Raw genomic sequence first — 24,496 nt, 5'->3', positions numbered from 1 at the left:
GGAGAGGTTTAAAAAATACTTCTTGACATGACAGCTGCTTTGGACTGTCATTTCTAAGTCTCCATTGACGTTGGAATCCTCAGTATATCCCCTTCTCATAGCCATGTAGCACTAGAAATTTTTTGGCTCATGGGAAGACTACACATCTCTTCATTCCAGGTAGAATCAGGATCTCAATTTGCATACTATTGATATTTTTTCTCCCTAGTAACTGGTGGAGAAAGAAAAAAACAGCATTTGGAAGAAGATTTGATCCCTGAGGACCTTCATGGTGGGCTTGATGGATGGATGGATAGATGGATGGAAAGAAGAAGATACACCACGTACCTCAAGAGGATTCAAGAACAGAGCCCCTCCCAGAGGTGAAGGCAAGTACACAGCTCATCAACCTTTCTGAATGCTACCTGGTTCTGTCATCACGTCAGTTATGCTTTATTTCGCGGGGTTAAAGCAGAATTTCTTATAAAGCAAAATAAGATCTATTACGGTTTGGAAACCCTTTGAAATAGTAATAATTTTACTTTTAAAAAATGTTTTTAAAATATTTATTTATTTTTGAGAGAGAGAGAGAGAGAGAGAGAGAGAGGGAGGATGAGTGGGGGAGGGGCAGAGAGAGAGGGACACAGATAATCCAACGCAGGCTCCAGGCTGGCAGCACAGAGCCCAACAAGGGGCTCAAACTCTCTAGCTGTGGGGCGCGCGAGTGGCTCAGTCAGTTAACCATCCCACTTCAGCTCAGGTCATGACCTCGTAGTCTGTGGGTTTGAGCCCCACATCAGGCTCTGTGCTGACAGCTCAGAGCCTGGAGCCTGCTTCGGATTCTCTGTCTCCCTCTCTCTCTGCCCCTCCTCTGCTTGCTGTCTTTCTCCTTCAAAAATAAATAACCATTAAAAAAAATACATAACTCTCGAGCCGTGACATCATGACTTGAGCCAAAGTTCGATGCTTAACTGACTGAGCCACCCAGTAATAACCTTACTTTTTAAATGAGATATACATATTTCAAAGCAGGGTGGTTAAGTTGCCTGCTTGATGAATGGATACAAATATTTTATCGCTTTGATGAGCAGCTGTCAGGGAAATTGTAGGCAGTTGGAGAAATCTTTACAATGTTTTCCTGCATTAAGCCAGGGCACTGTGTGTTTCTTAGCCCATGGTTTAAGTTCTACTTCGGAGGGAAAAAAATAATAAATTTAACAAATATAGATTAATGATGATAAAAGTTTAAAAAGTTCCCATACTTAATATTTTATTCAAATAGTTTTGGGTTAACTGACTTGCAGTTTTTGTTACTCTTTCTCATCTGCCACACTTCGCAGCAAGAAAACTCATTAATATGCAATGTTTCTATCCCTTCGACTGCTTCCTCCCACTGTCCAAAATATATTCAATTCAAAATGTGTTTAGTCAAGCAGACATGAGGAAGAAAGAGAATTTCTATGGTGTTTTCAAAAGCTGATTTGTGGCAAAATCATTTTATTTTATTTGTTCAGGCCTCAGAGAGGGGAGTCTAGAGAAAATTTCCCTATGCCATGAGAGTCTCCCAGGGGAGCCAAGAGGGGGTGAGCAGGAGGTGGCCTCACAGCAACTCCCCACAGACCCCCACCCTCTCCTGTCACAAGAGGGTCACAAGGTGCTCCATCTAGACTCCGATAAGCTGAGGTTCAGCCTTCCCCTACAAAGACACCCCGAAGTCACCAGGGTGTCATCATGGAGTCTTTCCCTGCATTCTTCTCAGTAAAACAAGCTAGTTAGAAACTTGTTGCAGGATGACAGGATACATAGGCTAAGTAAATTTTAATGAAACTGGGTCTTAGGCCCTCCTACTAGTGCTTTTTATGTTGCTTATAACTATGGTAACTGGTAATAAAATATTATCCATTCCTCCATCCTGACTCCAGTGTCGTGACCAGCTCGATACTTGGAATTCTCCCATTTCCCATTCAAGCTTTCTCATTAACTATCATTGGGATTTTAAGAGCTATGTTTTTAAAAAAATTTTAACCAAGGTCAAGTTGAAGTAATTTTAAGTGTATAACATGTATTTCTACACACACTATACCAGGTCAATATTCAAATGAAAAACGAAAAATTAAATGCACTTCAGATGCAAGCAAAACCAAGTTCCACATTTCACACCTTTTCAATAGTTTATAGAACCAGCCAGTCTTTCTTTCCTTTGTAAATTGCTTCTTCCAAACCCTGAGACTATAAGACAAGTAGCAGGCAGACTAGTTTACATTTGAAGACACTGCTTCTATCCTTTTGCCATAGGATCACCTAATGAAGTAAGAATGTATATTCCCCAGGCACCTGGCTGACTCAGTCGGTTGAGCATCTGACTCTTGACTTCAGCTCAGTTCACAATCCCAGAGTTGTGAGATCAAGCCCTGCATCAGGATCCGTGAGTGTGGAGCCTGCTTAAGATTCTCTTTCCCTCTCTCCTCTGCCCGTCCCCTGCATGCACTTGCTCTTTCTCTCTCAATTTAAAGAAAAAAAAAAAGAATGTATCTTCCTTAAATGGCCAGAGCTCTTCATGCAGGACAATATGTATCCACAATTTTGGCTTGTTGTTATTTCCTATTTTTAAATTAAAGTTTTCAATTTTATGAAAATTTAGAAACACGTACACCATTTGTAAAGTCAAATGAGGCATATTAAAAATAAGCAGTGCCTTGCTGGCCCTTTTCCCTATTCTGCTTTTGTTCACCAATGAAGCAAACCCAAGACCGAATCTTGACAACGGGAGGACCAGCTACTTATGCAACTACAGAGCCAGGGGCGTTGAAGTGGGCAAGAGGCCGCTCTGGTCTCTTTCCTCTAAGTAGGTCATCAATGAAATTACTCAGACTGAAAATATTCCCTTCTATTTTTTTAGTTTTTTTACGGAAATTCCATAATCTCTTTCTACATGTTTTTGCAGTATTTTATTACCTGAAGAAGAAAAAAGAAGCTTTAGAAAATAGTGATTGTGAACATGCCCTGTTTGTAAAATCCGTGGTAAGTAGAGTCGGTAGGAGATGGCTAACTACGCTTTGAGGTGGCCATGAGAATCGAGGGACTGCTAATTCTGTGTCATTGTTACAAGTCTCTCGGCGCAAATGGATAGTTCTGTATTCAGTCCTCGGTGCCCATAGCACCCACTGAGAAGCCCTGTTCCAGGACAGACACCCCTTAAGTCTGTTTTGAATAACAGTAGACTTCAGAGAATGGGTGGAACATATGATTTGAAGGGCTGACTCTGTGAATCAGAACTTCAGGAAACCACAGTGAATTATCTGGCAATTAAGCATACCCCATTGATAGAGCCTGAATCCAGATCAGCCTCGGCCCTTTGCTTTAGGATTGGCAAAACGGCCCCTGGAAGCCCAAACAGTTTTGTTCTCGGGCCATGGTTCCCACCTACTGCCTTCTTCTCTAATCCCCTTTCAGTGGGAGGTGGTATCAGAAATACCATTTCCGCTACCACATTAGAAAGCAACAGAGCTCATGATGTTTGTCCTGTGTCTTCCGAAACCAAGCGTCTCCCATTCTAAGACTTTCAAACAAAATTCAAAACAGTGGCCTTGGAGCAGAATTTCAAGGGAGGCCCCTACAAAGCCCGCCAACTCCATGGTTTCCAGTAAAAGGACCTCCTGCTCCAGTCTTTTGAAACCTGGTTCAAGTAAAATACCATTCTCATACCAGAGTGTGAATCACATTTCCTCCGTCCACACAGCTTCTATAGTCTTGCCAGAGAGAGCATTTACCCCTCCACTTCCTGATTAAAACACACACACACACACACACACACACACACAAAATTTGGCTGGCCTATTTTTAATATGCTAATTATCTCCATCTGTAAGTGCTTCCTAGCCTCTTTGGCTTTTCTTGGCCCAGCCTCAAATCCCAACCTCTCTTCCAAGGGAAAAAAAAATGGGTATCCGCCTTACGGCCAGAAGCCAAGGTGCATAAAGAGAGAACTGAACCCTTCAAAAACTAAACATAAATATGGTGCAAATTGGCAATCAGAGTTTTAACACTAAATCTTTTTAAAGATAAACTTCACATGAATTTACTCTTTTTCACTTGGTTCCTATGAAGAACAGCTCCCCAAGATATTTAAATCATGGAGACTCTTATGGAGACGTCCCCTGATATATAAGAAAATCAGTACCAGCCCATCTAAGTGAAGCAGTAGACGCCATGATGTTAAGCCTCCAGGCTTTCTACGGGCCATGATTGTTTTGTTCGTGGACCTTATGTTTAGCTGTAAAGGCTACATGAGCTACCACATGAAACCTCATACTGTGTGATGCAGGAGATAACAACAACTTTGAAAAATGAAGTACACTTTCAAAATAAAATGTTTTCTTTGGCCCCTGGGAATTTGTTTTTAAAATTGGGAGAGGAGGGATGCATCTTTAGCAGAAGCATCATTTATTTCATGCCTTCTGTTTAGGGAGGAAGTGGCTGGGGTAAGGCCAAAACTTGTATAATTTCCTGACAAATGTGCAAGGACAATCATTTCAAAAAAGCCTGTTTAACCACTTGATGAGAAGTGTGCTTTTTGTTTTCCTACAAATACTTTAGAAGTCAGAGAACGATTTTTGTGTGTTTTAACTGTCGAAAAGCTTCCAAAATCCACAAAACTATTTTAAAATTGGTCATATCTTACCGTTTTCACTCTTGCCACCGAAGACTGGTTTTGGCATTTAGCCAGAACAAATTCGTGGGGACAGATGCTATTGGTTGGAAGAACAGAGTAAAACAAAATAGAAAACAGAACCCAAAGTGACAAAGACCCCTCCTTGACCAAACTGTGGTCGGATTCCTCTGAGCCTGCTTCATGACGAGGCTTCCTCCTTGGCCTGCCTTTAGCAAGCATCCTACTAAATCATTTTAGTGAGAATCCCTCCCCTTGATATTTGATCAAACTCCTCATCCCTTGTCCTTGGCATTAAATATTTGGCCTCCCTTTAGCAGGAATCTTGGTAAGCCTGCTTTAACAACAATTCCCCACCCTTGATTTCTGAGTAATTTTCTATTGCTGTCTGCCTTTGCTATATTCAGAGTTCAACTCGACTCCTCTCCCTATTGTAATAGTCTTGCACAAAGCCTTCCTTGCCATTTTTAACAAGTGTCAGAATGATTTTTCTTTAACAAGGGATATGAGTAGGAATTAAGACTGGAAAAAACATCAGGAATTTAAAGGTCCCAAAACTACAAATGCTCATCCAAATAAATATTCCCTAAACAACCTTTGAAGGTTATTTGAACCTTAAAATTAATGTTTTCTAATATTTAGTATTTAAAAAAAATCACTTACCTATGATGTCTTCGTATTTCTGCACATTCCACTGCCATCCCGAGTATGACAACACTTGCTGGTATAACTCTCGCACACTTTTTGCAATTAACCATTTTCACCTCTTGTCTAAAAATATAACAAAAAAATTACATTCAGTTACATGTACGCAAAAATATGTGTGCATGATTACAATAAAGAAAAGAAGAAAGAAAAAAAGCAGTTAAGTAAGGATGAACAAATAAAGTCATTTTTTCTTTAAAAAGTTTCTTTTGTTGGGGCACCTGGGTGCCTCAGTCAGCTGAGCATCTGACTCTTGATTTCAGCTCAGGTCATAATCTCATGGTTGTGGGATTAAGCCCTGTGTCAGCTTTGTGCTGAGTGTAGAGCCTGCTAGGGATTCTCTCTCTCTCTCTCTCTCTCTCTCTCTCTCTCTCTCTCTCTCTCTCTCTCTGCCCCTCTCTCCCCATTTGCATTCTCCCTCTCTTAAAAAAACTTTTTTTTTGTTAACTAGACTTACTGTGGTGATCATTTTGCATTTTGAATCATTCTGTTGTACACCTGAAACTAATGTTATATGTCAATCATGCCTTGGTAAAAAAGTTTATTTGTATATTTAAACAAATGGATACGAGTAGCTTATGACTTGGGCAAGTCATTAAACCTCTCCAAGCTTCACTTTGCACCTCTCATTTCCCCACAAATCGGAGCCCCTGAGTGGTGCATGGCAAGTACGACATCGACTGAGGCTTTGTGTTTTACAGGAATAATTTGAGCAAATTTTGTATCCTATTTACTTTACGTTTTAAGTTTTGCTTTAACATAAAAAAAAAATAAGGCTTTAAATAACTGACCATGGAGAAAATCCACCATGTTTCTTCTGTGTCTTAGAGCGCTCTCTGGAACCCTGCTATCCACCGCAATTTGAAAAGCCAGGCACGAGATACATGCTATGTAAGTGTAGGAAACGAGAGCAAACAATATGCAACACCCGCTCTCTTACAAAAGTGTTTCTCACTTTCAAGTCACATACTTAATACATGAACATATACTTCTTGCAAAAACTCAAGTTAGCTGCTTTTTACCCCATTCCCTTACCAGAGATAACCACTGTAAACAATTTAGCATTACTTCAGATTAAAAAATTTTTTAATGTTTATTTATTTTGAGAGAGAGAGAGAAAGGGAGAGAGAGAGAGAACACAAGGAGGGGAGCGGCAGACGGAGAGAGAGAGAGAGAGAGAGAGAGAGAGGTTGAGAGAGAGAGAGAGGTTGAGAGAGAGAGAGAGAGAGAGAGAATCCCAAGCAGGATGCAGTGCTCAAACCCATGAATGATGAGATCATGACCTAAGCCAAAATCAAGAGTTGGGCACTCAACCGACTGAGCCAGCCAGGCGTCCCACTTCAGATGTTTTTTAATTAATTATATATGTATACATAATTGACTTCCCCTTATAAATAGCACACTGAACACTACTGACTAATACAAAGCTTTTTTTTTCTTAGTCTTTCTGAAAGAACAGTGTACTGTAATACAGTGTCCTTCTAAAGTCTAAACTGCTTTACCTCACTTTGGTTTTCAATCCATATTTATGACCTAAAATTCACATTCCACAGCAATAGGCAGATGAATTTAAGGAGTAAATATTAACCCTGGCAGAAACTGTATACTAACTTCTAATTTTGTGTGCTGTGGTATCTAAATTTAAAAATAGGAATACTATCATATCTCTAATTTTATTTAACAATGTAATGAGAAGCTTAAGTGGATCTTTTCAAAATGAGATCTTAATTGCCTTTGTAGCTTCCCCTTGCTCTCGGTAATGGCAGTGACAAATCCATTATTCCAAAGGCAGCAAAGATCTTGGAACTAGAGTTGGAGTCCTGCTTTAAAACTGCCTGAAATTCTGTCCTGGGATTTTCTCTTTCCATTTTTCCTTAAGGCTGTATTTTAAAATATTCATTGGACTTTAAAATTGGCTACATTGCCTTGGAAATCTGGAACCCAGAGATATCAGCCCCCAAAGAAAGAGGAAATGAGCATCTGAGTGAGAAGTAATGTACATGAACTGGGGCCTCTGTTGTGTAAATAGTGGTCTTGCCTGACCAGGCTTGGATTCAGATTTATCCTGTCCTTTTTATTGTTCCTTAAATTTAGCAAGACAAACATTTCCCCTAGCTATACCCTAAATCATATCGAGCAGGTCAATTTGATTTGAGGTCATAAAAGGCAACGCAGTCATAATAAGTTTTTGCAAATGTACTGCATTATGTTTTGTGACCACTGAGGGTTCTCAGACCAGCTAATTCATTACATTTGTCATCAAGCTGAAGGAATTCTTTAGGAGCTTTACAATGTTTAGGGACATTTTTTTGAAGAAAATAATAATCTTTTTATAATAAATATTCTGATTTAAAAAACATCCTTGCATCTATTTTTTTTAATAAGACTAAATTTTTGCTTTACGATATATTCCTAGAAGGGGATGCTCTGTTCTTCGTAATGTAAGACCCTATTGCGTTCATGCTGTTCGAGAGGAAGAATCTGAGTAGTAGACTGATTTGTCTCTTCTCCTGCTTAAACATGCCTTGCTCATACTCTCCTCTCTGAAGTCACGTTCATCGCCAGCATCTGCAGTGGCACAGCCCGTAAACCTGCACGGTCCTCATGACAGCAGCCAGGACGCAGGGCAAGAGACATAGATAATTGTGTCTCAGAGGCCTGGATGGTGTCAATCATTAGAACAAGTGTTTAGAGCCCCCGGTTGTGCTGTAGCAGCACTGAACAGTTCCCAGGGACAGTGGCACCCAGGTGCTCTTTAATACATTTAGTGTTTGTTTGTGTTTGTGTGATGTGGGGTCACCTGAAGTACAGGGTCCAGGGAAATGCTTAGTTAAGTATGCTGTTGCATAAAGGCCACTCCTTGTTTCCAAATAAAGAAAAATGACAATTTTAACTTATAGTTTTCAAGTAATATTTAACTTAAAGAATTTTGTCAATAACTGTATGTGTGTGGAGGCACAAGGAGTTTAAATTCTTTGTTTGCTTTTATTTGTGATGACTGATGCCTCCTGTATATGTTTACCCTTTTGACATGATTACCAGGAATTCATAAAGGGTTCTCTTGATAGAAACAGATATATAACAACTTATGCACACATGTGAGTTAACATAAAAGAAAAAGCCATTGTGAATTCAAGCACCAGATGGATTCTATATGAAACCTCATCCCATACATGACTGATTTTGGAACGATACAACTACCTAAAATGTAGTGACACATTCCAATTTCTTTGCTAGAGCTCCGGTTTTCATAGGATGTGTTGTAGTCTTTGGTGCTATTATTCAGGACACATAATCTCATTATCTGTTAAATTGATCAAAACATTAAGACTAGTGTTTTGTATTACTACACATTTTTATGAAAGTAGAATAAATTTAAATAATATTATGGTTATACATGGCCCGTGTTGATGGCATTTGTGGCTGGTTTGTAGAAAAATTCATACTCAGGGCAAAAAATCAACTCCTTCTCTGTTAATATTCCTGCTTGTTAATCTTGCGGGAATCTTGGCATATTCACTCAGGGCAGGGAAGCTGAGGGTAAGTGAATGGACACAGGGGTCCAGGAGTCAGAGGCCTTGGTATTTAGCTCTGGGTCTGCCACCAATTACAATTTGTTCCCAGTCACCTGTCTGTCTCATAAACTCCTCTGGTAAAGTAGTTTTCTGGCTGATCCCCCAAGTAACCTGAATAACCAGGTTGTGTGGAAAGGGATTTGAGGAGTATGCAGTCAAGCTAAGTAATAAGGAAATAAAAATTTAAAAAAATTTCTGGGTGATGTGCTGAAGTGCTAGGGAAATCAGTCAGAGTACAGGCCAATCTGCCATCATTATCAGACGTTCTTGTCTATGAAAGCAGAAAAAAAGAAAAAAACCTTCCTCAGTTTAGAAAGGTCACATCTATTATCTGTGGCAATGTTGCTAAGAATCCAGTCTGGAAGTATGGAGCTGTCTTTTTATATGTAAGCCAGTTTGTTTCTTTTCATACCTATCATAATCACCTCCACTGGGTGTAAGATGGATATAGCATTACCCAGTTGGAAGACAGATTCAAAAGCTGGTAGGAAATGTTCACCTTTTGGAAATGATATAGGAAAATACAACAGTAACTATACCCTCTGGCAGTTCAACAATTATACATTTCCTTTTGTTAAAGTAGAGACAGACAGTAAAAATGACTTCGGAGCACCCCAAGGAAAATAAGTTAATCAGAAACAGTGTGGGTCTACTGACAACTGGAGAAATGCACAGGGATATAAGAGAGATCCAGGCACTGTGCTTCTAATCTGTTAAAGCCACAGATGTAACCATGGTGCCATGATAGCTGAAGAAGCTTCCTTAAATTAGCACAGATACATAGAGCATGAATGCTTTACACACATGTGCACACACACACACACACACACACACACACGTCAGACAGTAAGAATGAACATTTATGCCAAGTATTGGGCTAAGCACTCAGACCAGTTATTTGAAGAAGGTTCCCTTATCCCCACTTCACAGATTAGGGCACTGAAATTTAGGAAGACAACCCACCTGCCTGGGAACACAATGCTAATGAACTGTCAAGTTGCAATTCAAAATCCAAGTCTGTTGGCCTCTAGATCTCTAGACCTTAACATTTATAGGATACTCGTTCTAGGTTTGCTTTCCAGAGAACCTGTACCTAAAATGACATTTCCATCACTTGCCATCGTCCTTAGCTTTCTTTATTTTTCCTTTCACTCCATTTACCACTACTATGTGCTAATGTGATACCAGATACTTTACGTGATTACATATATTATTATGTACTGTTTGCTGTTATTGTATATGTATTGTTAATTCCTACCTCTTCTACTCTGTCTGTCTCCATATTTTGTCTGCTGATGATCTCCCGGGCTTTGACCAGTGCCTGGCACAGTGTGAGTGCCAATACATATTTGTTGGATACAACTGCAAATAGCAATTTGTTCAAATGAGTGTCGCTGCAGTTCTATTTTCTTTCATAATTGGATATTTTTTCTTTAGCCATGATTTGTATTAATTTTAGCTACTGCAGATTTTTTTTTAACTTACTAACTTTACTTTTAATGTTAATAGAAGATTAGATGATGGACACCAGGAGGAAGAATAAATGTCGGATAAAATATGTGAGACATATTTTAAAAACAGAAGTTGAAAATTTTTGCCCCAAGTGGGAGCTCATAAGCTGACATCAGTTCAAAACATTTCACAGCAAGAGCAAGAAAATGAGTAATTGGGCTTTGACCAGAGACACGGAAGGTCACTTTACTGGAAAATGCTTTGTAAAAACTTTTATCAGAAAATTGCTTTATCATTTCAAAGTTTGAAGTGTTCCCCTTTAGCTTCTAGGTTCCAATTCAGAAATAACTCTCTCATCTTGCCATTCAGCAAAGGTATTTGCTTTACAGCTTTCATTTATGTTGCCAGAAAGACTTTTTTGAAACGCTTTGTGCTGTAGTTTCCGTACTTTTCAAGGTGATGAAACCAACCAGAAAGCACCTCTTTGTGTTTTCAACAGTATTGGAATTAGCCTCAAGAAAATTTAATAATTCAGGTACACTATAAATCCATGAATGATAATTGTTTTCATTTACTGCTGTCTGCCCTTGCCCTGAACTTTTAAACTGGTCTGACTCACGTACCCCTAAGTCCCCTGGGAAATAAAAGCCATTCTATTTGCAGTGTATGCCTTGGACCTCATCTCTCTGCTCCCCCCACCCCCTATGCCCTAACTCCCACCTACCGTCCCCACTGAGCATGAGTTCTGCTGACCCCTTTTGCTTTGTTAAAAAGCAAAGCTTTTTCTGGTTTCAGGCTCACCTTTGGCTTTGAAGACTGAGTGACTTAAAGGAATCTGGACTTTGGGTATCCTCTGTGTAGACTTGGCTCATATTCAATGTCAGGTTTCTCCTAAGTTTAGTTCTCTGAACACAATACAGTGCCCCTGGTTGGTTCAGCTCCCAAGATCCAGACTTTCCATTGTGTCCAACCAGCGCCCATTTGGTTCCTCTCTGAGGAGTGTTAGGTAACTACTGAACTGGTAGGTTTGTATGTTTACCCCACATACAGAGCTGTTCATCTGCAAAAGGCCAGGCAGTAGTCTTTCTGATGTGAAAAAAGTTCAAGCCATAAAACAAGCCAGCTGCTGCAAGAATGTAATATCTGTGATCACACAGAGGTCTGTTTACAGCTAGAGAATGTGACTCATTTTCTAATCCTGTGAAGTGCGTGGGACCGCATGGCAAAGCAGGGATGTATAGTTGCTGAATTGAATTCATCAGAGCTGATGCTCAGTATTGCCAAGAGATGGCAGATGTGAGCATTTCTCTTTAGTTCAAACCATATTTTCACAGTTTAGCTATGACATAGTCCTTGAGCTTTCTCTGCTCTAGTTTGGGCATAAAAATCAGCTCAGCCAATGTTCATTCTTTGCATGCACTTCAGAGAGAATGAGTGGTTAAGAAGAAGCACTACCGATGTCTGTCAAGGGTATGCCACCTCACTCTATGAAACGTAGAGCAAGGTGGGTCTTCTCCTGGTTCCCGCTTGTATCGCAACAAGGCTTGAGGTGAATTCCACAAGGTCGCACACTGTGAAGGAACAGATTTTCAAAATTTACGAAGCATGCTCATCAGAAAGAAAGGCCACATGGCAGTCTGTCTTTTATTATCTCTGAGAGAGCCTGGTGAGGTCAAAGCTCTGCAGGACCTCCCACGAGTATATGTTGCAGAAAAGAAACATTGCCCCTCTGTACTTGCTCTCCCGAAAGGGTGACTATGAGAGCAGTCTCACCATTGTGAGGATCTGGAGTCCGCTGGGGTGGCAGGCAAGCAGAGGTTTGGTGCTGGTTGTTCATAAGTGCTCTCTGGGAGAGCCAGCTGCCTGGGCTCAAAGAGCTCGAGGCTTCCAAGGTGTAGTTCCTGGTGCGGGAGGAGGAAGCCCTACCAATCACATAGAAAGCGGAGTTTGGTTTCATTCTTCGCACCGACTGCCCAAAGCCTTGGATAGTTCATTGTCCAGGGAACCCAAGAGTGTCTCAGTGATTGTCACACAATCTGGAGTGTTGCATCAGACCGCCTGTTTGGGAACATTAGTGATCATGCTATTTTAACTACGCTTAAGAGGTGATTAACAGAATGGTCAGACTTACAAAAGATTGCACAACAGAGGTAAATGGTTTTTGTGTGGGGAGGGGAGGGGGTAGTTCTGTACTTTCTATTGTTGTATACCATGTACAGAAGCCGGGACAGGGAAATCATTGTGTGAGTTTGATTTGAGTTTTTCTTTGAACTAAATGTGGATATAGACGGAAAGATGGTAACTGGGATACACAGGTAATTGCTGCCACGGCGGATGGAGGAACTGTGTGGCTCCCAGATGATAAGGTATCCGAAAGGTGAGTATAGCACATGTTTGGGGTTTGTATCTATTTTTTCTGACCAAACTGTGGCATGCTCCAATCAGTCATCATCACACACAAAGAATACTGCTCCGAACTTTTTGATCCCAAATAACGACAAACTAACTTAAACTAGCTTGACTCAAAAGTGGAAATGTTTATCAGGCAGCCAAATTAAAGGTAGGACTTCTGAGAATATAGGAATCCAGGACTGAACATCACAGGCACTACCTATATTTCTCTCTCTCTCTTTTCTCTGTGTTTTCCTCAGCAGCCTTCTTTACACATGAAGGCGTGGCTGCCCATAGATTCAGAACTCACAGCATCCCAGCTTTCCCACCACAGGAAAAGAAATCTGTTTTTCTTAGTTCTGTTTTTTTTTAATGTTTATTCACTTATTGATACAGAGAGAGACAGAGAGAGAGAGAGAGAGAACGCTTGCACACGCATGTGCACATGAACAGAGGAGGGGCAGAGAGAGAATCCCAAGCAGGCTCCCTGCTTTCAGCGCAGAGCCCAATGTGGGGGCTCAAACCCATGAACCGTGAGATCACGTTCTGAGCCAATATCAAGAGTTGGACGCTTAACCAACTCAACCACCTAGGTGCTCCATCCTACTTCTAATTTTTAAAACCTCAAGGAAGCTTGAGTTTTGTGCCTGTATGGCTAGGGCACCAAGATCATATAATGGCAGTGGTAACCCTGGAAAAAATACAGGTAAACAGTAAGGTGGAGGGGTGGAGGGTAAAACAATGGGTGCTCTCAGCAGGAGGGGGGGGCTCAGAAACCTCTGTATAAGGTAACTTAACTTTGACTCAGTGGTAATGTTACTTAGTCTACCTGAGTCCATAAATTAAAGATTAATCTGCACAGAGGACAAAGCCCCTGAAGAGGGGGGTTTCCAATGCGGGCATTCCTTCTATTGAGAGGGCTTTTCCTCTCCTGTTTTAAGCAACACAATTTCAAGGGTTAAATTTTTCTGCGTGGTTTTGCTTTCCTAATTTTGTCATTTTGCTGGGTAGCCACTACTTTAATTGTATTTTCCTGGGAATTCATTTAAATGTACATGAACTCAATTTATGCTTTTCAAAAAGTGTTTCAAAACTTCAATCATGTGTTTACATGTAGATGGTTTTGTTAGGAGTTCCTGAAGTTAGGCAACACCTTACCACAGAAGAAGTAAACTGCAGATTTATTTATTTATGGCACAAATTTTTGGAATATCAGGCTTTAAAAAATACTGATGCAAGTGTTTTGTTAAATATTTCTAAGTTTTAAATTAATGTGTTAATTAGTAAAATGGAAGACGCAGCCCATGTTCAATGCTGTAACACTCAATTATTTTAGTAGCAAGAGGAATGCGTACTGGGTAATTTTAAATGAGATATATATACATCAGGGAAAAATCATTGTAGACTGCTAAAATCAGTCTAGACAAGGCAACATTTGTACCAGTTACTAAAAATTCTGGACAAAGCCATATTTATACCAATTACTAAATTTCATGTGTTTGGGAGACTGTGAGTAGAGGCTAGCATCAGAAGTGTTTGGTATTAATTAGACACACAGCATAGCTTTTCTAACAAACTCTGGACAGCCTGCCTAACTAAACTCTGAACGGTATGGATTTATCTCATAAGATGCAGGAATAAGCTTGGTTTTAGCAACATGAAGGCTAAGTTTATGAGTACTTAGACTCAAAACAAAATGGACTGCATTAATTAAAATCACCACGACCCACTGTTTCCAAAACAACTGACTCATGGTCTGTCTCTGTCTCTATTTCTGTCTCTTCATCCCCCTCCTCACACCATCTCTCTTTCTTTAATTTTAGTGAATGTGCATTAAAACTAATTTAATGAATTTGCTATATTTCACCTGGGCATTTGGTTAATATTTTGTGTAACATTCCATTCCACTTTCTTGTTTGCAATACGTGGCGGTTAGAAAAGGCAGATGCCATGTCCATTGCTCTGTGGTCCCTGCTGTCAGGAGTTGGCTGTGTGAATGTGTGGGCCAGGCTTCCTTTATCAGAATTGGGACAAGCAGCTGGGCATTTGTCTATTAGTCCATCTGCCAACCCCTAGCTAAATCACACAAGTATTTCCGAGGCTAATGCGGAGGCCAGTACTAAGATAATGAGCTCAGATAATGAGGCACCACTTCCTCTCAGATATCTTAGTTTTACAAAAATGTTGTGATGAGAAAGTACTGTTTTGGCCTAATGGAAATATCGCTTATAAAATTTAACACAGAGACAATTTCCCCCAAAGAAAATACATTCTTAAGCTGGAAAATACTCATAGAAAGATACGATCTCCAAATTGGAAGAGAAGATTAATGGTCATTTGGTTCAATTCCTCTGATATATAAATCACTTCTAGAACATTCCTGACAAGTGTTATTTAGTCTCAGTTTGAAACTCCTCGGTGATAGAAACACAAGCAGTCCTTCTTTTTTTGTTAGAGGTATATTTGGAAAGGGAAGTAATCATGATGGCAACAACCACTTCAAATAAATGCTCCAGGAGAAACAGGGTAACAGGAAATCCATCACCACCCCCTTTTCACCCTCCATGATTTAGGAAAAAGTCCTCTTTTCCTTGATATGAATGTTCTGAGGAAAGTTTGGGACAGAGTAAACTTCAGGGTTTTCTGTAAGGAAAAAGGTCTAAAATATCCAACAGCTTCTTCTTAAGGTTTAAAGTTAGGGAAATTTTTTAAATGTGGATTCGAATGGCTCAGATCAAGACCTAGGGGCAGAGTATGGTAATGATCCTCCTGAAAAAGTTACCATAATGGAAAGAGCCAACCTGTGCATATGGTTAGGTAGGTGAGGACTGGGAATGGACGCCCTGGGTCTGGGAGCTATTTATTCCAGAACTTGTTTCTGATGAGCTTTAGAACCAAGAGGAAAGCACTAATCTGGGCACTAAGGGATTTCAGTACATTATGGGATACATCTGGCGATGGAGGGTGGGAAGGGTGGGTGGGAGACACCGTGCACCCCAACTTGAGGTATCTAAACTCTGGTTTCGTTCACATTAGGTCCTTGTTCTATATTTTGAGCCCAAAGAGATCTGTCTGTACAAGTGGCAGTCATTCATGAATTTGATGATGCTCTCTCTACATTGACTTCTTCATTCTGAACTTTCTAAACTCCTTCATCAAGGACATCCTTTTTACTAAGTCATCTTTTCAGCATAGACCTTTTCCTCTTGATCCTTTACTTAAATGCCCTTTCTTCAGCACTCAACATCCTTACTTAAACGTTGTTCTAGAGTCAAATCATAAGGTGAAAATTATCTTCTGGTCATTTGGAACAGCTGGAATGTGACTGGAGAACACATTTTGTAGCCAGAGGCTCTGCTCCTTACTTGCTGTGTGACTATCTTTAAATTACGGAACCTCCCTGAACATGCTACTTTATTTATATTCCAGCTCACCTACTTTGGCAGATGTTGTCACTGTCCCACACATATACCTTGGCACTCACTTTTAGAGTTTATGTCCAAGGGTTCCTTCTGCAAACCTCTGCAACTTTTACCCAAGCACTTTCTCTCAGTGCGAATGCCAAAACGTTACTATCTCTGGGGGTGGGCCTCGGGTGATAATGAAGAGAACTGGAGATTAAATACTCCAGCCTCCTCCCCCAATGGAGGATGCAGTTCTGGGTCTGGTGTCACACTCTCCTTCAAAGTTGCCCAGCGGGGCTGGGCCTCAGATGCCCACATGGCAAAAGGCACTGGAGAACACACCTTTATTGGATTCCTTCCCTTCTCTGTCTCACCACTCGCTCCCCTCCAATGTTCCTGGGTTACCTCAAAATTAATTAACATCCACTTAAATCTTCATTTCCAGGGCCTGCTTCTGGGGGAATCCAAACTAAGATACCTAGGGTAGTGCCTGAAAATGTAAGGGAACGTGGATAATCATCAGGAAAACCGTTTTCTCTCCTGTAACTGGAAGAAATGATGTGTAATGTGTTTGAAGGGAAAGCACCCTCACCTTCCTGACTTGGGGAGCAGGAAAAGATTCTGCTAACACGCTAACACCTCTCTCAAGATCCAGAGTCTTCTGGTTTTCTCTACAACCTTGATAAGAGTGACGGGTTGAGGGTCACATATGACTTTCAGAACTCCCCTTTTACAATTCCTGTATCACAACCTTGCACTTCACTTTGAAAGAAAGGACCCATTGACATGGAAGTCATTTTAATATCCTGTTGCGTAGGGCACACGTCCTCTCTGCTCAAGATTCCTCAAACTTTCTGGAAGTTCTATGTTCACGCTTTTCCAGTGGAAGTGGAAGTCCTGAGCACTCTCGAGAGTTGTTAACTATATCTGAGAAGTGCAAGCTGGGAAGGAAGGAGCTACATAGGCTACAATGGCTACACTGCAGGCGGCATCAGCTTCAGGCAGGAATCCCTCAATGTTACAAATGCCCTGATCAGACCGAATACTGATCGGACGCTAAGAAATAATAAAAAGTGAAATATATCCCCTATTGATTTTTAAGGCCTTCCTCAAATATGAACCCTTCCCCATTTCCTCCCTGAAGCACTTCCCCTCTGTGGTGTATATGGACAGTGTGAATGGAACAACCGTCATATAAACAGTTACTTAAAAAAAATGGAGGCAATGATGGCAGTAATTGCCTTCCACAGTCTCTAAGGTTATTTAAATGGAATATGTAAAGTTTCATATTTCCTATCTACTTCATATTTTGGATTAATTCTAATCCTTCTAGAGTTTATAACATTTTGGAAAAGAGGGGACTGACTGCGAGGGCCACTTAACTCAGTGCCCTCCACAGCATCTTACCGCACTTCTGCTTTGACCTTACAGCCTCTGCTTGGTCACAATCACCATGAGGGCAATCGTCATCTTCCCAGCCGCCAACTCATGTACAACAGATAGAAGGAATTCAATCATCAGATGAATGACTGGATTGGCTGGCTTTTGGGGTGCTCTACTGCCCTGGAATCTGCTTTCGTATCTTTTGCATTTCGTATAGGAACTTTACTAATTGAAAGGCTATCTGGCATCTGCTGAACATCATTACTAATGATGGTATTCTGCTATGCTACATACTCCCAAAGAAAATGTCACCAAAACATTTACATTCATAGAGGTCTGAAGCTATGGGATATTCAATACACTACGTGATAGTCCCAATAGAAATTGTCCACATTATTGTCCACATTAATTGTCCAGGTTATTTTCCTGGATGTTAACAGGTATTTCATGAGGAAAAAATATTTCTATTGTTTATTTTTAAACAAATGTGCATACTTTATCCTCACACAGAGGCAAAATGTCCTTGGCATATTAAAAGCACTGGAAAATCCTGCAGCAAAGAAATCTGTCTAATCCACTGGTTGACCACAGAATCTCTTAACCACCCCCGCCCCGGCCCCATAGCTATTAATAATATATATTCTATGGAATACTGCATAGGAACCCCAGCCTGCATCTTCTTTTAAAAACATAAATTGCTGGGTTCCTGGGTGGCTCAGTCAGTTAAGCATCCAACTCTTGAACTTGACTCAGGTCAAGATATTATGATTTGTGAGATCAAGCCCTGCATCAGGCTCTGCACTGATGGCATGGAACCTTCTTGAGATATTCTCTCTCTCTCTCTCTCTCTCTCTCTGCTCCTCCCCTGCTCATGTTCTCTCTCTTTCTCTCAAAATAAAAAATCAAAAATTTAAAAAATTTAAAAAAACCCATAAATTGTAAAATTAGATTAAGCAATACAGCAGGTGTGACCTAGTCAGTAAAAAGAGTGGATTATTTAAGACACAATTCTATTAATGTAGCAAAATAACATATTCACTTTTCCATGCCGTGGTTGGCTTGTACTAAGCGTAGTGTCTAATACAACTTCCATGTCTTTTCTTTCACAGGTTGTACTGTGTGGTTCTTGTTAAATAACCGTAAACAGATAAGCAGAAAATATGACCTTCATTCCTGTTAAATTCCAGTCTACTAAACTTAGTCGATTCTTTACCTCAGTCACATACATACACATTAAACTAAAGATGAACAACACACTTATAATATTCTAGGTCATTTAATTATTTAATTATGAAAATTGTTCCATTTAATTTATATAGTCACATACGATTTATTTTTTAAAGTGCCATGAAATGATAAGAAACATTTAAAGATGCCATATTTTCTTATTTAAAAAAAGGAAATTATGGCCCAGAAAATCACTATAGTTAAGAAATTTATATTTGGCAGTTACTCTCATAAAAGATGAAAGTCAGCCTCCCAGACTGAATTTGAGGAACAGCAGAAATGGAAATGATGGCATTGGTTTATTGATAAACTCTTTAATTTTCAGAATGTAACCAAACAGAAAATTCCAATTAACCCTAAGTGCTATCTAAAAGCCACACATTGTTAAAGCTAAAACAGAGCTGACATTTCTCATTTGGAAAGTGACATGGAAAATAGGACATGAAACAAGAAGGTGAAAGACATTCATATAGGCTGAAGTAAACTCAAGAGAAATGATTCATAATAATTAATTTACTTTTTTCCCACATATTGCTGTTACAAGCAAAAGGATGTGGTGAGCAGGAAGTTCTTATGCTTAAATATATTAAATATCGGGCATAAATGTAGAACAGTATTCTAGTAAGTTTGAGAAAATATTAGCAAATTATTTCCATACTGAGGATCCTTTTAAAAGTTAATCATCTGAATTTGTACAACTTGACTTGTTTTTAGTGAAGAAATTATGTTCTACTGCTAGTTACCAGCAAGATGAAATTTCCTCAAATTCTCAGATGATCTTTAATGGTGAAATATTTTGTTGGTGTATCAGGGCCTGTTTAAACTTCTTTACGTTTTTAACCAAAGTGAGTTTACAATTATATTTTACATAAGGGAAATGAAGTTTTCAAAAGCAGTTAATTTGATAATATCTATTTTAATATTATTTTCTAGTTTAGTCATCTGTATTTTAAAAATATGAGTCTATTATGTTAAAAACAATCAGGTTATTTTGCACTCACAACTATTTAAATGTATGTCCTTTTGGTAGCAATAAGCTTGGTTTTCAGGTAAGCTTATTACCATAAATTATTATACTCAGAGCCCTCAATACAAAAATGTGTTGCATGCACATTGAAAGGAATCTATTATTATTGTGATATAAAATGAAAATATGGAATTAAACAAAAATAAGTTCGATGTATACTGGACCAAGAATATAGAGGGTGTTTACTTCCTTTTCCTGCAATAACCAAAGTAATACTGTCATTGACACAATTATATTTTCAATCTGTGCAGATAAAATTTATTTTTAAAAGATAATACTTCAATTATTTGGAATTACTGGGAAAGAATATGAGCAAAATTACTTTGTGGGAGAAAAGAGCAAAGAAAGACTCAATGGCAAAATGGAAAATGGAGAAAATGGGGGAAATGACTAGAATTAAGGAAATTCTATTTTCAGGTCCTATGCATCTGGTATGAAAAAGGCTGTGGAAAACAGAATGGGATTGTTAGGTTTGGGAACAGTGTTATTGTTTAAAAGGTTAGCTATAAATATCTGCAGCCACTATGCAAAGATAGAATACAAGTTACACATTAGCCCATTCATTCGCATTTAAACGCAGGAAGTGAGACAAAAATTGCTTCAACATGACAGTATCTTAAATATTAGAAAAATGCATTTGATTGATTGAAAAAAATCTCCTCACTTTCTATGCTGCTGGATATTTGATACTTCATGTCTGGAAAGTACTTTATACAGGAAACAAAAGGATGTGTATTCTAGTTGGGGGTGGGGCTTGGAGTGTGGAGTAATACAAGACAGGGAGAAAGGGAGATCATTTTCAGCTTTTACTCTTGCCTTTAGAGTGATAAAAAATGAAGACAGAGAAAACAGTTTTCAGGGCATTCTAGAATAATGAAGCAAAATGTCAAATTTTCCCAAGTTTTTCATGTTGCCCTAGGACAACAAATTCTTTACTGCAATATCCGACTCCAAAATGTTATCCTCAGGAATGTACCAGTCTCCAATAGCACTTCTCCCAGGCTTATTGAAATCTCGTTGCAGCCTTAGAAGACCTCAGTTAGTAGCTACTGTTTACCTCTGAAGTCTAGATTTGTTTCTCAGCTTTGAAGTCTCAGAAACTTGACTCTTTAACACTCCTGCCCACATGTCAGGGGCAGACCCATATTAAAACTTCAAAACCAACATATAAGACCTGAACATTAACTTTTTACTTTGGGGAGAGAAATAACTAATACAGGGACCAAAAAAATTAATTGTGAATAGCAAACACATTCTTTTCTGGTAGGAAAGCTAAAAATAATAATTAAAAGTCTGCTTAGTAAATACAGATCAAAGCAAAGAAAGCTGGCTAAGCGAAAAGGCTATTCAACAGAATCATGGGCAAGTAGTCTCATGCACTTGGCCGCACCGTAGAGATGGTCTTGGGAATGATACCAAAATCCTTGGGATACTTTGGCTATGACACCTCCATTGACTCAGTGCCTCCCTAATTGGTTATTCTGCTTTGAGAGAGAGCCTCAAGGGCAGGTATGCTTACAGCAGGTCTTTGATGAGTTGAATGGTATTTTTCCAGGGAGATCAAAAAAGGGCCAATAATCCCACAGGGCAGGGAAGAAAACATTTTTAGGCTGATGACCACTTCCATGACTGACCAGAACTAATTACTTGAAATAAAAAATTGTAGTAACTGTGCAAATGAATATCTACAATATGTCAGTCACTTGTGCAAGGTGCTCTAAGTATAGAATATTAAAAATGAACATTAACCTTAATTCCCACCATCTAAGAAGGAGATCATTTCAACAAGGAGCTTAATAGAGATAAGTACAAACAGAATCTGAAACAGCAATGGTCTACCATAAGAAGAAAATTCTTACTTTTTGTATCCACTAAGTCCAAAATCCTCTCCTCTCCACATGAAACCAAGTTTGGGTTCCTACGCAATTTTCTGGGCCTATTTTCTGCTAATCTTCAAGTTTAACAATCGAGGCAAGAGAACAAATCATACTGGGCAAACCCATTAGCTGTGTGTATAATAACCCAGAGTGTTAGAGCTGCTAGCATTCTGTCTCTCATCCACTGTTTCTTTTTGAGCTTAATCCAGTTCTAACAAGGCACGCCTTCAGAAGAAATGATGCTCTGGGGCCTTTCACCTGACTTCTTACACTCTTGCTTTGGTTTCTGAACTGAGTCAGAATAAGGTTGATCTAGAAAGAAAACCGAGAAATCTATTTCTACTGAAAAAAAAAAGTATTATATACTTTTATATCCCTATACGTAGGGATTCTTTAATTAGAGAAAGGTCCGTGGCAGGACTTAGACACTCAGTGTGACTCACTTATTTATTCTGTGGACAGAGGGGACACAGTTGTTCTCCCCCCACTACCCCCAACCTTTTCCTCACTTTGTGGGAATATTGCTAAGAAGGCACAGCCGTGACCTGCCACCTCGGAAAACTGCCCAGTGGACTGACATCATGGGAATGTACTGAGCCTGTTTGTGGAGGTCATCTAATTCTTGGCAAAAGGGTTCCGGGCAGGAAACCTTCTATATTTCCCTGATAATGAACCAAAAATCACCGGCCCAAGAAATTGAGACTGCATTTCATTAACACAGCTTCCCAGAAAACAGTGTGATGTGAGGCAACCACTCCTGTTGCTTTTATGGTCTAAGCTCGTATAACCCGTATGAAGTATTGTCCCACGGGAGTCATTATCTAAAGCATACAGCCCTTCACCTGCAGTTTCAAGCAGTTTTCAAATTCTTCCCTAGAAAAATGTTGCTGTGTCTATGTCTACTGTACATCACCTATAAGGCCCTGAATTCGGGGAAACAGAGTTGCTAATCCTGTGAGAAATAGCCAAATATTTAATGCAGGTAAAATGAAAACTGTGACACTGTGTGAAAAATATATTATCAGTCATGCATGGATTTAGAATACATTATTAGCATTATTGTGATTACCATTGCTGTATCAGTATCATGTTGTGGGTATATGTAGAACAACTCAAAATCCTTTTTGCAACAAGGTTGACTGACTGTAGCTATTATGATTTTATCAATAAATACATACCAGCCAATACTTTAATACTTTATATATGTTAACTCATTTTATTCTTACTTTTTATAAATGAGGACCCTGACAAACAGATTGGTGAGGTAATCTGCCTATATCCCACAAATTGTAAGTAGCAGAATGGAATTTGAACTCAGATAATCTAGTTCTGGATTCTGTACTCAATCTCTGTGATAATACTGAGTCAAAGTTCAGCATACACAGATTGCATAACACAAAGAAAGTAGTAAGTTATTTGAGAAGTACAAGTGACTTTAAATAACACTAATGATACTGACATTCTCTTTAATATTTTCTTTCGATGTTGATTTTTTAACATTCCCACTCCCCTTTTTTATTTGAGTACAGTTGACACACAATGTTACATTCGTTTCAGGTGTACAATTTAGTGAAATGACAAGCTTAAACATCACGCTATGTTCACCACAAGTGTAGCTACCATCTGTCTCGTTAGAGAGTTATTAAAATACCACCGACTGTATTCCTTATGCCGTGCCTGTTATTCCTATGATTTATTCATTCCATAACTGGAAGGCTATTATCTCCCACTTTCCTTCCCCCATTTTGCACCCCCCTCCCCCCGCCCCGCTTCCCCTCTGGCTACCATCAGATTTTTATTTTGAACCGTTGACAAGGTTACAGAATAGCTGCAAGTCTAGTACAAAGAGTTTTATTTTTTTCCCTGAACCATTTGAATTGGGACCTGATGTCCTACCATCCCTGAATAACTTAGTGTCTACTTCCTTCATTCTCCACCATATGTACAATACAGTCATCAAATTAAGTGAAACAGTTGGATGCAGAAATGCACTCCGACTATATTTCCTAGACTCCATTCAAATTCTGCCAGTAATGTCCTTCTTAGCAAAAGGACCCAGCTCAGGATCATGTATTCAATTTAGTTATCACTGCTATTTTTTGTAGGATTTTTTTTTTTACCTATATTCGCAAGCGAAATCGGTTTAGATTTTTCTTTCCTTCCTTGAGTGGTGTGGGTGTTAACGACTAGACTTAAATAAATCTGGTCATTGGCCCTCTTGTTCTAGGCTTTGAGATTCTTTAATTTAATATAGGAATTATTTGATTCATGACAGTTGCTGAAATTTATCTATAAAAATATCTTGGCCTTGTGTCTTTTGTGGTAAAAGACTGACTTCTACAAAGTGCTAGCTTTTTCCTCTGTTGGTCATTTTTTCCTATTTCTGCAGCATTGATTTTTGTACTTTTGTTTCTTCCTTCCTTCTACTTTATTACTTGTTTTTTTTTTTTTTTTGTTAGCTTACTTAATAGGATGCTTAGCTTAGTTCAAACTATGTTTTTGCTTTTGAGTGTGTCTTGCAATTTCTTCCTGATAGTTGGACAGGATATACTGCTAAAAGGAACTGCTGTAAGGTGGCCTTTGCTAATGTGGTAGAAAGGGATGTGTGGGGAGAAGTGTTCTACAGTCTAATGATTATGTCGTTAAAGCAGCCAGATTTAAGTGTTAACCAAAAACCAGATATCTGAGAAGCAACTGAAATTTTACCTAATGAAGTAGATATGAAGAGACGTAAAAGTTAAGACTGAATTAGATGAAAATATATCTTATGGACTTCAGAACTGTGTACCTCTACTGCTGTGCTATGA

General features: G+C 39.2%; 1 long non-coding RNA gene across 2 annotated transcripts in view; it reads right to left on the bottom strand.

Annotated features, from left to right (window-relative positions):
- The window catches only part of LOC131509071 (uncharacterized), a 265,862-nt gene that overhangs the window by 53,562 nt on the left and 187,804 nt on the right, over positions 1 to 24,496 (bottom strand). For both annotated transcript variants that reach the window (XR_009260279.1, XR_009260280.1), the window contains one exon: positions 5,312 to 5,419. This is a non-coding gene — a long non-coding RNA (uncharacterized LOC131509071). The remainder of the gene's footprint in view (positions 1 to 5,311; positions 5,420 to 24,496) is intronic.

The sequence above is a fragment of the Neofelis nebulosa genome, chromosome 4 (assembly GCF_028018385.1).
Source record: "Neofelis nebulosa isolate mNeoNeb1 chromosome 4, mNeoNeb1.pri, whole genome shotgun sequence".
Lineage (NCBI taxonomy): Eukaryota > Metazoa > Chordata > Mammalia > Carnivora > Felidae > Neofelis > Neofelis nebulosa.
Note: the sequence above shows the minus strand (reverse complement) of the source record. Positions and strands in the feature narration are given on the sequence as shown.